Source organism: Mustela putorius, unplaced genomic scaffold (assembly GCF_011764305.1).
Source record: "Mustela putorius furo isolate JIRA1106 unplaced genomic scaffold, ASM1176430v1.1 tig00003836_pilon_pilon_pilon, whole genome shotgun sequence".
In the NCBI taxonomy this organism is placed as follows: Eukaryota; Metazoa; Chordata; class Mammalia; order Carnivora; family Mustelidae; genus Mustela; species Mustela putorius.
Window position 1 is genome coordinate 13560330 of NW_025421989.1, and position 14006 is coordinate 13574335.

A 14006-nucleotide genomic window follows, 5' to 3' on the forward strand; every position below is an offset into this window, starting at 1 on the left:
GAGGCTTAAAATAAAAGACAAGAAATGACAAGTGTTGGCGAGGATGTGGAGAAAAAGGAACCCTCGTGCACTGTTGGGAATGCAAACTGGTGCTGTCACTGTGAAAAACACTACAGAAGTTCCTCTAAAAATTAAATTAGAATTACCATATAATCCAGTAATTCCACTACTGGGTATTTACCCAAAGAATACAAAAATACTAATTCGAAAAATATATGTACCCCTTTGTTTACAGCAGCATTATGTACAATAGCCAAATTACGGGAGCAGCCAATCGTCCATCAATAGACAAATGAATAAAGAAGAGGTAGTAGATATACATTACTCAGCCATAAAAAAGAACGACATCTTGCCATTTGCAACAACATGGATAGATCTAGAGGGTATAATGTCAAGTAAATCAGTCAGAGAAAAACAAATACCATATGATATCACTCATATGCAGAATTTAAGAAATAAAACAAATGAACAAAGGAAAAAGAGAAAAACCAAAAAATAGACCCTTAACTATAGAGAGCAAGCTGACGGTTCTCAGAAGGGAGGTGACCAGGGGTGAAAGTGGTGAAGGGATGAAAGAGTGCACTTGGCATGATGAGTAGCACTGAGTCATTATGGAATTGTTGAATCACTATATTGTACACCTGAAACTAATATAACATTGTATGTTAACTATACTGGAATTAAAATAAATTTAAAATTAAATTAAAAAAAATTTTTTTAAAACAGCATGCATAGTAGAAAAATAAACAAGATCCATCTATATGGAATATTACACAGCCACAAAAAAGATGGCATCATGCCACTTGAGACAATATGATGGACCTACAGGATATTATGCTAAGTGAAATAAGACTAAGACACATACCATATGATTCCACTCATAAGTGGAACCTAAAAAAAACCCTCAAATAAATGAATTAACAAAAAGCAGAATCAGACCTATAAATACAGAGAACAAAATGAAGGTCGCCAGAGGGGAGGGTTGGTGGGGGGGGGGTTGGGCAAAATGGGTGACGAGGAGAGGAAGACAGAGGCTCCCAGTAATGGAATGAGTAAGTCATAGGAATAAAAGGGACATCCTAAGGAACACAGTCAATGATACCATAAGAGCAATATGATGATATGATGGTAGCTACACTTGTGGTGAACACAGCATAATGTATAGACTTGTCAAGTCACTATGTTGTACACCTGAAGTAATATAACATTGCATCGACTATACTCAAATAAAAAATGTAAACATGAAGTTAAATGTTTTTTTTTTTAAAAAAGAGGTAAAGCCCAAAAGAGTATCTATTGTACGCTACCCTTCATGTTAGAAAAAAGGATACGGAAGAAAATATACAGGTATCCATTTATTTGTGTGAAAGAAATAGTCTTTAAAAAAAAGAGTCAATTTTGCTATAACACAATATATTCATACCTAAAAATCTCCACATTATGCAAAATTCCACAAGAAAAACCAGAAGGTTTATGGGGGAACATGGGGTACAACACTCAGTAAACCTCAGACACACACACACACACACAGATAGGAACCTAATTTTTAAAAAAGCAGCAACACAATTTTACAACATTAAGTAGTTAAGAAGTGTACTGCAATAAACATGTCACTTAACCTAGAAAAAGCCTTGAAGTTTGCTTGTGGAATGGCGAGCAGGACGGCTGGTGCGAAGGGGTAGAAGAAGGCTGTAGCCCCAGGTATGGATGGGCGTGGCTTCTAAGACACTGGTGAACCAGGGGGACTCAGAGATGTCTATAGTATGTGCATTTTACGTATTCTTACCCAGCTCAGGTCAGCTGGGTATACTTTCTGGGTTCACCTAGAATTTCTCATGCATGAAACTGTCCATAAACAAACACGAAATACACATGAAACTCCAACTGTTTTCTAAGATATATCAATCATGGTGGCACAAACCTGCTTTTTCAAAACAAGCATTACTGCAAAACCATACAAGAAAGACAAATTGGAAAGTAATGAGATTGATTTACCAACAGGCGGTAAGTGGGAACAGACTAGCAAGAATGGGGAATGGGAAGGAGGTAGTAGAGTCAAGGGAGTGACACTTCTCTGAGTATATTTTTGGGGTAGGTCTAACTCTTAGAACCCAGGTAATGTTTTACATACTAGCCCCCCCCAATAAATAAATAAATAATATGAATCAGAATGTGAGGAGAACCCCAAATGGAAAGCAAACAGCAACAAATAAACCCAACTATATCTCAAATGAATATCATAATCACACAGAAGAAGGTGGGAAAGGAAATAGGCAAACCTAAGGAACTCCGGAAAGAAGTGCTTTTGTTTTGTTTCATTTTAACCAACAATATTTACTGATGGATTGATGAATATAATTTTAAATAGAATAAGAAGGCACAACCATGAATTCAAACCATATTCAAATACCAAAAGAGGGAAAAGCCATAAACTTAGGAACTTAAAATATTCAAGTCAAAGAGCCTCTGAGGTACTGAATAGATAAGTACCAGACAATTCTTCCCTTTTGTACGATTCCTGTATTACATCACTTGATCACAAAGCCAGAATGATACTTCTGTAGAATTTCTCATTCATTTATACCTCAGCCATCCCACCTGACTGCTCCTCTGTTCCTCATTCCTCTCCCTTTCCTTTGCAGTGATATTCTTCAGCCATTCCCTTCGTAAGGAATTGTGTGCACATCTTCCTTCCAAAGCAAGGAAGCAAGCAAGCAAGTGATGAGTCAGGGGAAGTGAGCCATGGGCAGATATATGAATGAACAGATTTGGACATTAGGATGGCGACTGCGTGATTCAATGAGGTCTTTAAGCTGACTTGGGCAAATAAGCTGCTCTGGCTTGCAGAAAGGTCTATAATGCCACATCATATTGTGCTACCAATGCCAGATCCCATGTTTCCAAGAAGTTAACAGTAATCTACACAAGGAGATACGTAGTCAATGTAACCAGGCAGCTCAAGGGACAATACAGTCAATGCTTTGGACCTCCTAGCGTAATCATTTGGCAACTGCAAAAACCTTCAGGGTCCTGAGGACAATATTTAAATCTCTTGGACAGATAAATTAGGCATAAACCATGCGGCAGAGATGGGAATACAGGAGGCGTTTAGGGTGCCCTAGCTCCTTGTTCAGAAACCCATGAGAAGGCCCCCCAAGCATACTGTCAGAGAAGCCACTCTGGTGGTTGACCGTGCCTCAAGCTGAGTAAACCTGCAGGCGTGTGGCTATTTTCTGAAGAGGAAGAGTAGCCATATGGGTACTCTGTGTGTGGAGAATCAGATGCCAGACGTTGAGGGACCTGGGAAAACCACCGAGAAGTGTGGCTTGACACCTTTCACCTTTTAAGATGAACATCTCCATCCAGCAGTCCTTTGATGACAGAGCAGACTGCAGGAGACCAAGAGATGGTCATATTCTCTGACAGAAATGCTGGGTATATAACATCCCAGAGGCTTATTTATGAGCAAAAGTAGATAAAAACTACCAGACCATAGAACAACCTTGCCAAGTTAGATATGTATTTAACAGGCACAGCTTGGGGTGCCAGGTAAAAAAAAAAAAGAGGAAACTCAGGCATAATAAAAAGCAGGAAGACTGAAAGATCAAGTGAGTGGTATGCCGGGTGACAGAGAAGCAAAGGACATATGGGAGAGTTCGCAGGAGGATGCTGAAACCGAGCTGAGGGAAGGCAGCATGGCTGCAGTCTACACCCAGGGAAAGCTAGCTTGGCCGGTTGGCGAGAGTCGTTCCCTCCATCCCTCCCTTTCTCAGACAGGATGGACAGACAGCATTCAGCAGCATAACTGGGGGAGATGGTCTCTGCAAATGGGGAACAGCTGAATGGATACTGAAGAGAAATAGGCTGGATGTGCCATTCTGTCACGTCCTGTTTGCCCCAGAGGCAGGTTTGTGTTAGCAGAGCACACGTGGGGCTGTCCTGCAACAGTGGTGTCTTGGCCGAGAGGGGCTGATGGGGTGGAGGTGGGGCTGGGAGGAGGACTCTAAAGTTCCAGTTTTTAAATACTAGAGAACGAGGAACTTTTTAGTCAAGAAACTGGATGCTAACTTTCTGTTCTATGCCCACTTTTTCCAAAACCCTAACTAATTTTGCAAACAATACGGCACCATCCCCATCCTGATCAGCCTCCTGGATGGCCCTGTGATGCTGCTCAGTTGCTGCTCTGGGAAATTCGCTCCAGCCTTCATGCACAGCCTCTGGACAGCTCATTGTGGGAGATCCTGTCATCTTTATCCAAATCATATAGCCGAAAAGCAAAGTATAGTTCGTTGCTTCAGAGTTGAGTGGTTCTGGTCCACTCTCATCTTTGCTCTTAGCACTATATTAAGTGGGTTGGAAATGAGCCAGTTTTTATGAATCAGCGGAAGTTTACCTGGTCTCTTCCCTCTGGAAAGAAGGCACTAATGAGCCATCTCCCCGTGGGCTGATGACAAGTTCTGGCATCAACGGGAAATCTTCCCAGCTGGGGGCCCCTTTCTCGCCTTTGTCCGGGCCGGTGAACTGGCTGTAGAGGCGGGTGATCTGACTGTGGGAAAGGCTGCTCTCCTTGATCTCCTCGAGTTCTTTATTCCACAGTAACCTGGAGGCCTGAGGCTCCAACCCCAAACTCCCCTAGGAGCAGCTGTACCTGAAGCAACAAGTGTAAAGCTAAAGACAAAAGGATCTGTAGACAAATATTGTACTCTCGCTGGAAAATTTATTCTTCACAAGAGAATGAACTAAAAATTCCAAAACTACTTTATGTGCAGGATAGGACTGAGCAAATATGTTGTAGATAATGACAATGAGTTTTTACTGCTAGAGAGAGGAGTTACAAATGAGGAATGGGGAAAGTCTAGAATGAATCCTTTGGTATTGGATTACATCTAAAATATCAGTATAAATTCATACATATTTTCTCAAACACACAGATATACACATGTGTCTGCAGATGGATAGGCATAAAATAAACATGTGTCTATGTGCATGTATGAGTATCCGAACATATTTCTTAGCTCTGTCATCTGAGAGGGCCTTAGAAACAATGATACTTTGGTAACCCTGAATACATCTACTGCCCACATCTTCTTTCTTTCTTTCTTTTTTAAGATTTTATGTATTTATTTGACAGAGAGCGAGAGAGCACAAACAGGAAGAATGGCAGGCAGAAGGAGAGGGAGAAGCAGACTCCCTGCTGAGCAGGGAACCTGATGCAGAGTTCAATCCTGGGACCCTGGGATCACGACCTGAGCCAAGGGCAGGCACTTAACTGACTGAGCCACCCAGGCGCCCTGCTTACATCTTTCTAAATGCCATTCCCTAAAAAGATAAACCAGGGATCCTTGGAGAAATTTATTCAAGGACTGGGCCAGGGGAAATGTAAGATAGGCCTAGAATATCTTAAGATGCTCAAAAGCAAGAAAGTGCTCAAAAAATAATAGGAAGCATGTCGAAAGGGCACAGAAGCCAACCTGAATGAGCTCTCAATAGCTAAATCTGGGACACTTTGAGCAATAAAATAAAGATAGTAATGGATTATAACTCAGAAAATAAAGATCTGAGTCTATACTGCTATAAGGAAATTGGGATAAATAAATACATGTATGGGGGGGTAGTTCTTCCTTACAGAAAAATTCTAATGAATAAGTGTAGAAGTATTGATACAAATTTTAAAAATCACCATTAGCCAAATATGATAGTAATAATTTTTATGGGCAATAATCATTGATGAATGCTAAAATTAGTTGGGTGAAATTATGTTGAGAAATAGGATGTGTGCATCGTCTCAGAGTTTCTCCCCACAAGATACTTGTTGATTACAAACAGAAAATAGTAATTTTAGCTGCAGAAGCTGACAGCCACCATCTTAGCCAAGTGATCAAAATTAACATCAGCAGCAATAGGGCACAGCTGTATATGAACCTCCTGAAACAATGCAATGAGATGACACTTTCGTGGGATTCTTGACAAAAATATTTGACCTCAATCTAACCATAAGAAAAATGTCAGACATTCTTAATTAAGGAACATTCTAGAAAATAATCAGCCAGCACTCTCCAAAAGTGTCAAGGTCATTAAAGCAATGATTGAGGAATTACCACAAACTGAAGGACACTAAGGAGATTTGACAACTAAGTGCAATGTGGGATCCTGGATTGGATCCTGGACCAGAAGAAGAACATTAGTGGGAAAACTGGTAAATGCCAAATAAAGCTAATAAATTGGTAAATAATATTTATCAATGTTAATTTTCTGCTTTCAATAAATATACTGCGGTTATATAAAATGTTGACATTAGGAAAAGCTGGACAGAGTATATGGGAATTTTCTCTATACTTTTGCAACTTCTGTGTAAATATTCAGTTATTTCAAAATACAAAGTTAAAACACACACACACACACACAGCCATAAATATTCCACAGTTCCTGAGTTGGGACTTGTACCCCAGTGCCTATGATAGATATATGGCTTCTGGAGAAAGTAAGTTCAACCAGGACAAGCTTAGTTCATAATTTCTTTTCTTTAAATAGCAAAATTCAGAAGACCACAGAGAATCTAATCTAAGATAATCAGAAATTGCTATGGTATGTGACACTTTGACCCCTAGGACCCCCTCATGGCACAGATTCCCATCTGAGGGTGAGCTGCTACGACGGACTGCACAGGGGGTGCAGCTCACCCTCGCCCTCTGCTGAATGGGCTGTCCAGCTCATCTGTTCTCATCAGTAAGTTACGTTGGTATGGGCCGCAAATACTCAAGACATTTACCTGCTCTTCCCCTGTGCAAGTCTAAGGCAGGCATTCCTGTTGGATCACAGCCAACCTTTCCCACACGGTCCAGAGAGCCACTACTGATCAGAGTCAGCACTTGAGCTGAAACATCTCCTGTTGCTGCTTTCAGCTTGCAGTCAGGTCCATGGGGACCCTTGGAGTCTAAGTCCCTGCTTAGATTCTGAGGTTTAGATGGAAAGGCACGGAAATCATCCTTCCTCAAATGTGGTAAGATGCGCCAGCAATTTCACCAAGTGTCCCTCTCCAGCTTTTGTCAGTGGTCTGGGGCCAGAATATCTAACAGTGTCTGTGGCAGTGGATGGCGAAGCTTGACATGAGATGCAGCGCTGTGGCAAAGGTTGATCAGGTTCCCGAGGAACACCGAAGCCTAAATCCTGACCTTCAGGACTGACAGTTAATTCATTCCACCATATGGTGTTAACAGTTATCCTCTGTGTCAGGCTTCATAAAATTAGCCTGGGAAGAATATCAGGTATTCTTTGTCATTTCATAGCCTGATAGTAGTTTTCTAACTTATCACACTATGCATCCAGGGATTTTAAAGTAAAAGTCTGTCAAATCATACTTTTCTTCTTACCGAGGAGGTGCATCTGAAAGACGGGACACTCCGACGGCCTTACTGGGAAGTAAGTGAAGGCAATCACTCAAACGAAGACCCAGACCGCCTTGGTCTTAGTCTAGAGCTATAAACAATGACCACGTTCACGCTTCCATTTTCTATCAAGAAAAAAATGGGTCTTATGGGAAAGCAGCTTCTGAGAACAACGAAACTGTCTTACAGAAGAATGACAAGACTAGCAGTGGAGTTCTGAGCCAAGAGAGGGCTTAAAGACTAGAGTTGGCAGGAGGGGCATTTCAGCTGTATTTGACCTGCCCTGGGATAAAGACCTTCTCACTGCCTCACTCTCTCTCCCATCCCCGGTTCTGTCTCCTCTCATCCAGCCTCTCCCCTCCTTCTTTCTCCATGAGTCCTCACTGGAGATTTCTGATAATTCTATTGGTTTACAAAACCGAGACTGAGAAATGCTGACCGAGCCTTTCCTTTGTTGTAAAAGAATTACACAGACCACAGTGTCCCAGACAGGTGGTGTTTTGGTTTTCTAAAATATCTTCATAGTTTTGCAAGCTCTCTCAGAAATATTCTGTTGCTTTATGGCCCATCTCAAAATGGTTCTATCCATCCAATTAAGTCTCTCTTGCTTCAGTCTAAGTGCTTTCCTTTATCTCATCCAGTTTGCTCCTTTAAATCAATTACCAAAAATTCTAACATAGGTATGAGAATCTTTGACATAAAAACTCTCCCCTAATCCTGAAACCTTCAATTCCTTCATTCTGCCTAAAGAAGTGAGTTCAAATCCTTAGCCCAACTCTCCAGCCTCTATATGATCTGGTCCTAACATACCTTTCCAGATGGACTGCCCACAAATCCGTTGCACAGACCTAGACCTCAGCCTAACCAAACTACATGTGCTTCTTGAGAAAATATCCTGCACTCTCAAAACAATATCTCCACTTGGAATGCCCTCTCTCCCACTGTGGCCTCTTATTTATTCATTTTGAAGAAAATTAACTGACACAAAAATGAGAGACATAATTTCTGCCATATAGAGTACATGGGATAGTAGAGAAAATTGTATGTTATTAAGTATAAGGTTTTAGCACCTAACTGGTATGTGGTGTTAGAATAGGACTGGATGTTAGGATTAAACTTCATGGTAAAGGGAGCATCTGAAAAGGTCTTGAAGGATGGGGTAGAATTTCCATGTGTAAACTGGGAGGAAAGGGATTATAAGCTGAGGAAACCATGAGAGCAAGCTTACACAGGCAGGAAAAAATGAAGTGCATATACATAAATTCAAATATTTTGGTTTGGCTGCAGTGCTCCAGTAGACCGGATCTTGAAGGACCTTGAATGTTAGACTAAAACGTCTGAATCTGTTACACAGACACGGGAAATTAGAAGAGTTCTGAGCACAGAGATAACATGGTCAGAAAGACCAGTGCTTTATGAAGATACCACGCCATGTGTGTATAGGGTTAACTTCCTCAATTTCTAGAGGTTTCTTCTTGGTATAGTAGGGTTGGAAGAGCCTGACATTAGTTTCAAATGTAAGACTACAGGAGTGGTGAGGCCTGCCACATGCTCCATTTAACTCAGCTGTCAGCTCTCACAGACTGGCTGTTAAGTAACTTGTGACTTTACTCGTAGCTGCTGTTCTGATATGGGACTATCCTTGGGACAAGTCAGCACAGCACCTACGACATGCAACTATACAGCTACTGACCCTGGCAGATACTTCTCCCCCTCTATACCCATTTTCGAGAATCACCAGAAGCAGTTTGCTTTTGAGACGCCATCAGTTCTCCTGTTCCCCGCCATAAGATGCAGGCATCATTATGACCTTGACGTCCCCCGGACCATCACACCGGTTCCTGTTTTCCTCGGGAAGTGAGGAAGCATAGGTAGCAAGTACTTTAGATGCCTTAGACACAAGCAAGCCAGGGGTGAACGCCTGGTACCACACACTTCAGCAGTCAGGGTCCAGCCAGGAACACAGACTGATCCACAGCAGTTATTTTAACAGACAGAACTCAGTACCGGGAAGGTACTGCAAAACGGACATAGCAAACGGGAAACAGAGGCAACAGAGACAGTCAGTGCAGAAAGGAGCTGACACGCCTAGGACAGAACCGAACAGGGAGCAGCTGGTGAGAGAGAAATGTTACTTTCAGAGTCCCGGCAGAGTGCGGAAGAATAGATGTGCAGCTGACAGACGACAGCCAAACAGGCAGCACAATAGCTAATGACAGCCTTAGCCCACGAGCCCCGTTAATATCAAATACTGTGAGAAATAAAGAAAACTCCTTACTGCAGAGTTTAGTTTTGGAATTCTTTCTTTTGAAAACATGGGCCTGGCTGTGGAACAGTGAATAAAATTACTGCTTTGTACACATCATTCCAGAATATGCTCAGGTTCATGTTTTCTTGCACACCTGAGACATTCCGCTGCTCTAAGTAAAAGCAGACAATGGACTAGCACTCACAATAAGACAGAATGAATTACTGACACACACAACAACTTGGATGGATCTCAGAGGCATTATGCTAAGTGAAAGAAGCCAGTATCAAAAGGTATGATTCCATTTATATGACACTTTCAAAAAGACAAAACCGTAGTGATGGACAACAGGTTCTTGGTTGCCAGGGGCTAAGGGGGGGGCAGGTATGACTCTAAAGGGATAGCACAGGGGACCTTTTTGAGGTAATGGAAATGTTCTGAATCCTAATAGTGGCAGGGTTACATGAGTCTAGGCATGTGATAACACTCATAGAGCTATACTAAAAAAGGAGTCAATTAAAAAGGGGGGGAAATGTAAAAAATAAAGGTGGAACATGCATGGCTTGTGCATAGGAAGGTTTTATCTTTTCTTATTTTTTGAAAACTTTGCTGTGGTAAGGTTAAGTAGGACCCTACTGAGCTCTTGCCACAACTGGCGTGAGTTACAAGGGAAAAGTGTCCCTTGGAGTGAGGCCAAATGTACACGTCTTCAATTACTGCACACCTTGGAGCCTCCAGCTGAGGGCAAGGCAGGTGGGCAAGGGAGGAACTCTCCCCGCACCGATGGGCCATTGTGGGACTCACGCTGCCTGCTCCTGTGATTTGGGGGAGGGTATTTGTGCCATCTGCAGCAGTTCAAAGCTTCCTTCTTCCCTCCACTTCAAAGCCGGGCCTGCCTTTTTCCCACTCATGTCTTTTATTTGGTGCTAGCGACCTTTGAGGACTGATACTGAATGGCCCTTGGCAGTGACCCCACTAATTGGCAAAGCTGGCCACAGGGGATGAATAAGACACTCACTGGCATCAACATCACACTGATCATGGTCCAGTGGGCCTTGTTTTGTGTTCTCCTTGACAGTCCAGAGCAATTCCTGTGAATAAATGACTGAGCAGCAGCAGGAAGTGGTCTCCCTCCTGGTCTCCCTGGAGCCCTCTTTTCCACTCACATGGGGACTGCTGTCCACACAGGCTTCAAAGTAGAATTCTGTTCTGCTCAGCACATTTAAATCACTTCATTAATAGAACACCATTAAACAAAGTGTTCCTGAACTTTAAAATACATAAAATCATTTTGCATTCCATCACCCAAAGAATTTTCCTTTGGTTCCAGCTGAGATCAAACGGAGAGAGAGATTCTTGGCGGCTACATGCTGTCTTTCACAAAGACTCTCTCGCGGTGGAAACTGCGCCATTGCCACTGCATTCAAGTTCTGCTCACTAGGGGCCAATCTCATACCCAAGACATTATCAGACCATCAAGAGGGTGGGATTCACTTTTGAGTGAATGAGCACATATTCTTTTGTGTTTGGCTTCTTTCACTCCACATACTTTTTTGAGGTCAATGTTGCATGTATCAATACCGTGTTCTTTTTTATGGCTGGGTAATACTGCGTTATATGAATATGGTAGTCCCCAATTTGTTTATCCATTCTCTTGTTGGTAGATAATGGAGGTATTTCTAGTTGTGAGGACTTGGGGGGGGGGGGTCTTTTACAAGTTAAGTTGCTATGAATATTTTTGTGCAAGGCTTTTTGTGGACATACTCATTCTTCTTACCTCCATATACCTGAGAGGGAATTAGAGGGCAGACATCTGCTTAGGTTTGTTAGATAATGCCAGTCTCTGAAGTCGCTAGACCATTTTACATGCACCCCATCAATTTATGAGAGTTCTAGTTGCTCTTCCTCTGCACCAGCACTTGTTATTATTGACCTTTTTAAGTTTAGCCCCTCCAGTACACAGCAGTATGTGACTGGGGTTTTCATTTGAATTCTCCCAATGAGAAATGATGTTGAGGGATTTTGCATATGCTTATTGGCCTTTCGTATATTTCCTTTAGCCAAGTGCTTCTCAGGAGAATTGAGGAAGTGGTGGTGGCAATATCTGGCAGGGAAGAGAAATAAAGGTATGATTTGGAAAAACAGACTTATCAATGATAAGGCCACTTTTCCCAGTTCTGAATATTTCTGCATTTTGGTGTTTTAAATAGACAGTAATATATAAAGTGGTTAAAAGAAGAACTCAGTTGGCACTTGTTCCTGAATATCTCCCTCCCGGCCTATAACCACTATCCACAATTCTGCCTCAGAGATGTGTTCCTTTGGGCTTCTCACTAGGAGTTCTCAGCACATTAACGTGAATGCATCTGTGGGCTTCTGTCAAGCCTCACAGCTGGCTGGGGGTGCAGTGGGAAGGGTTTGGGCACGAGGGGGTGCTGCGTTCAGGCCCTCTGGGGAAAGCATGAAGGCCCTGGCTTTCCTGGAGGAGTGGTAGAAAAGGCAACACCAGGAAAGGGAAGAAAGGCTTAGGAGAGAGAGACACAGGAAGACCCTAAACTTTTCCTTACTTCATTCTGTTTTCCCACAGCTATTCACTTTGGTACATGTTGGAGTTGAGGAGAGAGAAAAGGGAGAAGCACAGAATGAGTCAGAAACGATGTCACTAAGCATGTTTGGAAGAGCACAATGCCAGCCAATAGGAGGCTCTGGGACAGTGTCATGGAAAGAAAGTGCTATGTAACTGCAGCAGGAAGAGTGCTGAGTGAAGAAGGTATCACCAGCTTCCTTTAAGCCTTCCAGAAAGATCGAGGCACTTTCTGTTTATGTGCAACACATTCACACACTCCAGTAAGAAAAATCTGAGGCAGACAAGGTCCCCTCCGTCTCCTAGATAGGCCGTAACGTTGTGCAGAATTGCAGGGACCTGGTCTAAGGACAAATGGGCCCCAGGGTGAAATGAAAGTAAGGTCCCAGATCCCCTGACTAGGAACCCATGTGGCTTGTAATGGGCATCTTCGCTCTAAGGTTTTATTCCTATATTCAAGCATACCACAGCATCCATTCTCTAGTGAATATTTCTCATGTTTAAGACAGCATGATAGTAATGAATCAGCTCTGAAAGTCAGCTGCTATAAATGCCATGTGTTATCAGATCACACACTAAAGCCAAATTTTCAAAACATTTTCTGCTGAAATACCCACAACATTTTAACAGATGTCTTTTGGAGAGTCTAGAGGCAAAATAAGCTCCCATCAGCATATAAAATAAAACCCCAAAGAAAGTAAAATGCGGAGGGATTATATTTTTCTTTTGGCAGTAAGAGAAAGGTTGGGGAAAATCTTGAGATGTTTGGAGAAATGCTTGTTCACAGCCACAAAACTGAAGAAATGAATAGTGTCTATTATTCTTGTTCTGAGCATTGACCCTAAGTATGTAGCTCTAACTTTCATTGAAGCAGTTTCATGGGCAGGTAGGGAAAGGATCTGAGAGTGTAAATTATGGGCCAGCAGGGACAGAAATGGGGTGAAAGCATCAAAGAGGCATATTTTGTCAGTGACAGGATGGGCAAGACCAGTAGTGGCTGATTCTAAAATGTTCTCATCTCGGAGTCTAAGGCCTCTTAAAATCAGGGGTAAGAGGGCCAGAATGGGAGCCTGGAAAAATAAAGAGACACTTTTATGTGTGTGTTTTTGTCCAACATTATGAAAAAATCTGAAAGTACAGAAAAGTCAAAAGAAGGGGGGCAGGGAGAGGGTGGTTGGTGATGGACACTGGGGAGGGTATGTGCTATGGTGAGTGTTGTGAAATGTGTAAGCCTCACGACTCACAGACCTGTACCCCTGAAGCAAATAATATATTATATGCTAATAAAAAAATTAAAAAAAAAAAAACAAAAGTCAAAAGAACTGTATAGTGATGAGAGAGAGATCATTTTTCATGTGACACTTTGGTTCCCCGGGTGCTATCTTTGACCTTCAAGAAATGTTCTTGAATGAATCAATGAGTGGTCTAAGAGGCTTCCCACATATTCCAGGGAAGCCAAGGTTGTTCACTGCTACTCCTGCATGGGGTGGTAATTCCAAAAACAGGACACCCTATGGCTCTGCTTCTGTTCTGCCTACCGTTTTGGATGCTCCTTGCTCATGCTGTCTTGTCTCCTCCTTACCTTGTTATCTTTGACTTTGTGTTGGATGTGGTAATGCAAAATTGTATGTGGAGGTAATCTGATATTATTTCTTTTGAGAGGATTTTTGTTTGCTTGGGCCAGGCACATGGGGGTGCTAGCTAGCAGTGCAACAGATTTTACTTAAGCATTACCAAGGCAGTAGGAATACAGTTATGAACAAAAAATGGTTTCTGCCCTTGTAGGTCT

General features: G+C 42.2%; 1 protein-coding gene and 1 pseudogene across 1 annotated transcript in view; one reads left to right on the forward strand and one right to left on the reverse strand.

The window, feature by feature from the left end:
* Window positions 1-14006, forward strand: part of NHS (NHS actin remodeling regulator) — a 334874-nt gene that overhangs the window by 301506 nt on the left and 19362 nt on the right. The window lies entirely within an intron of this gene.
* On the reverse strand, window positions 4045-10675 carry LOC106006484 (annotated as a pseudogene).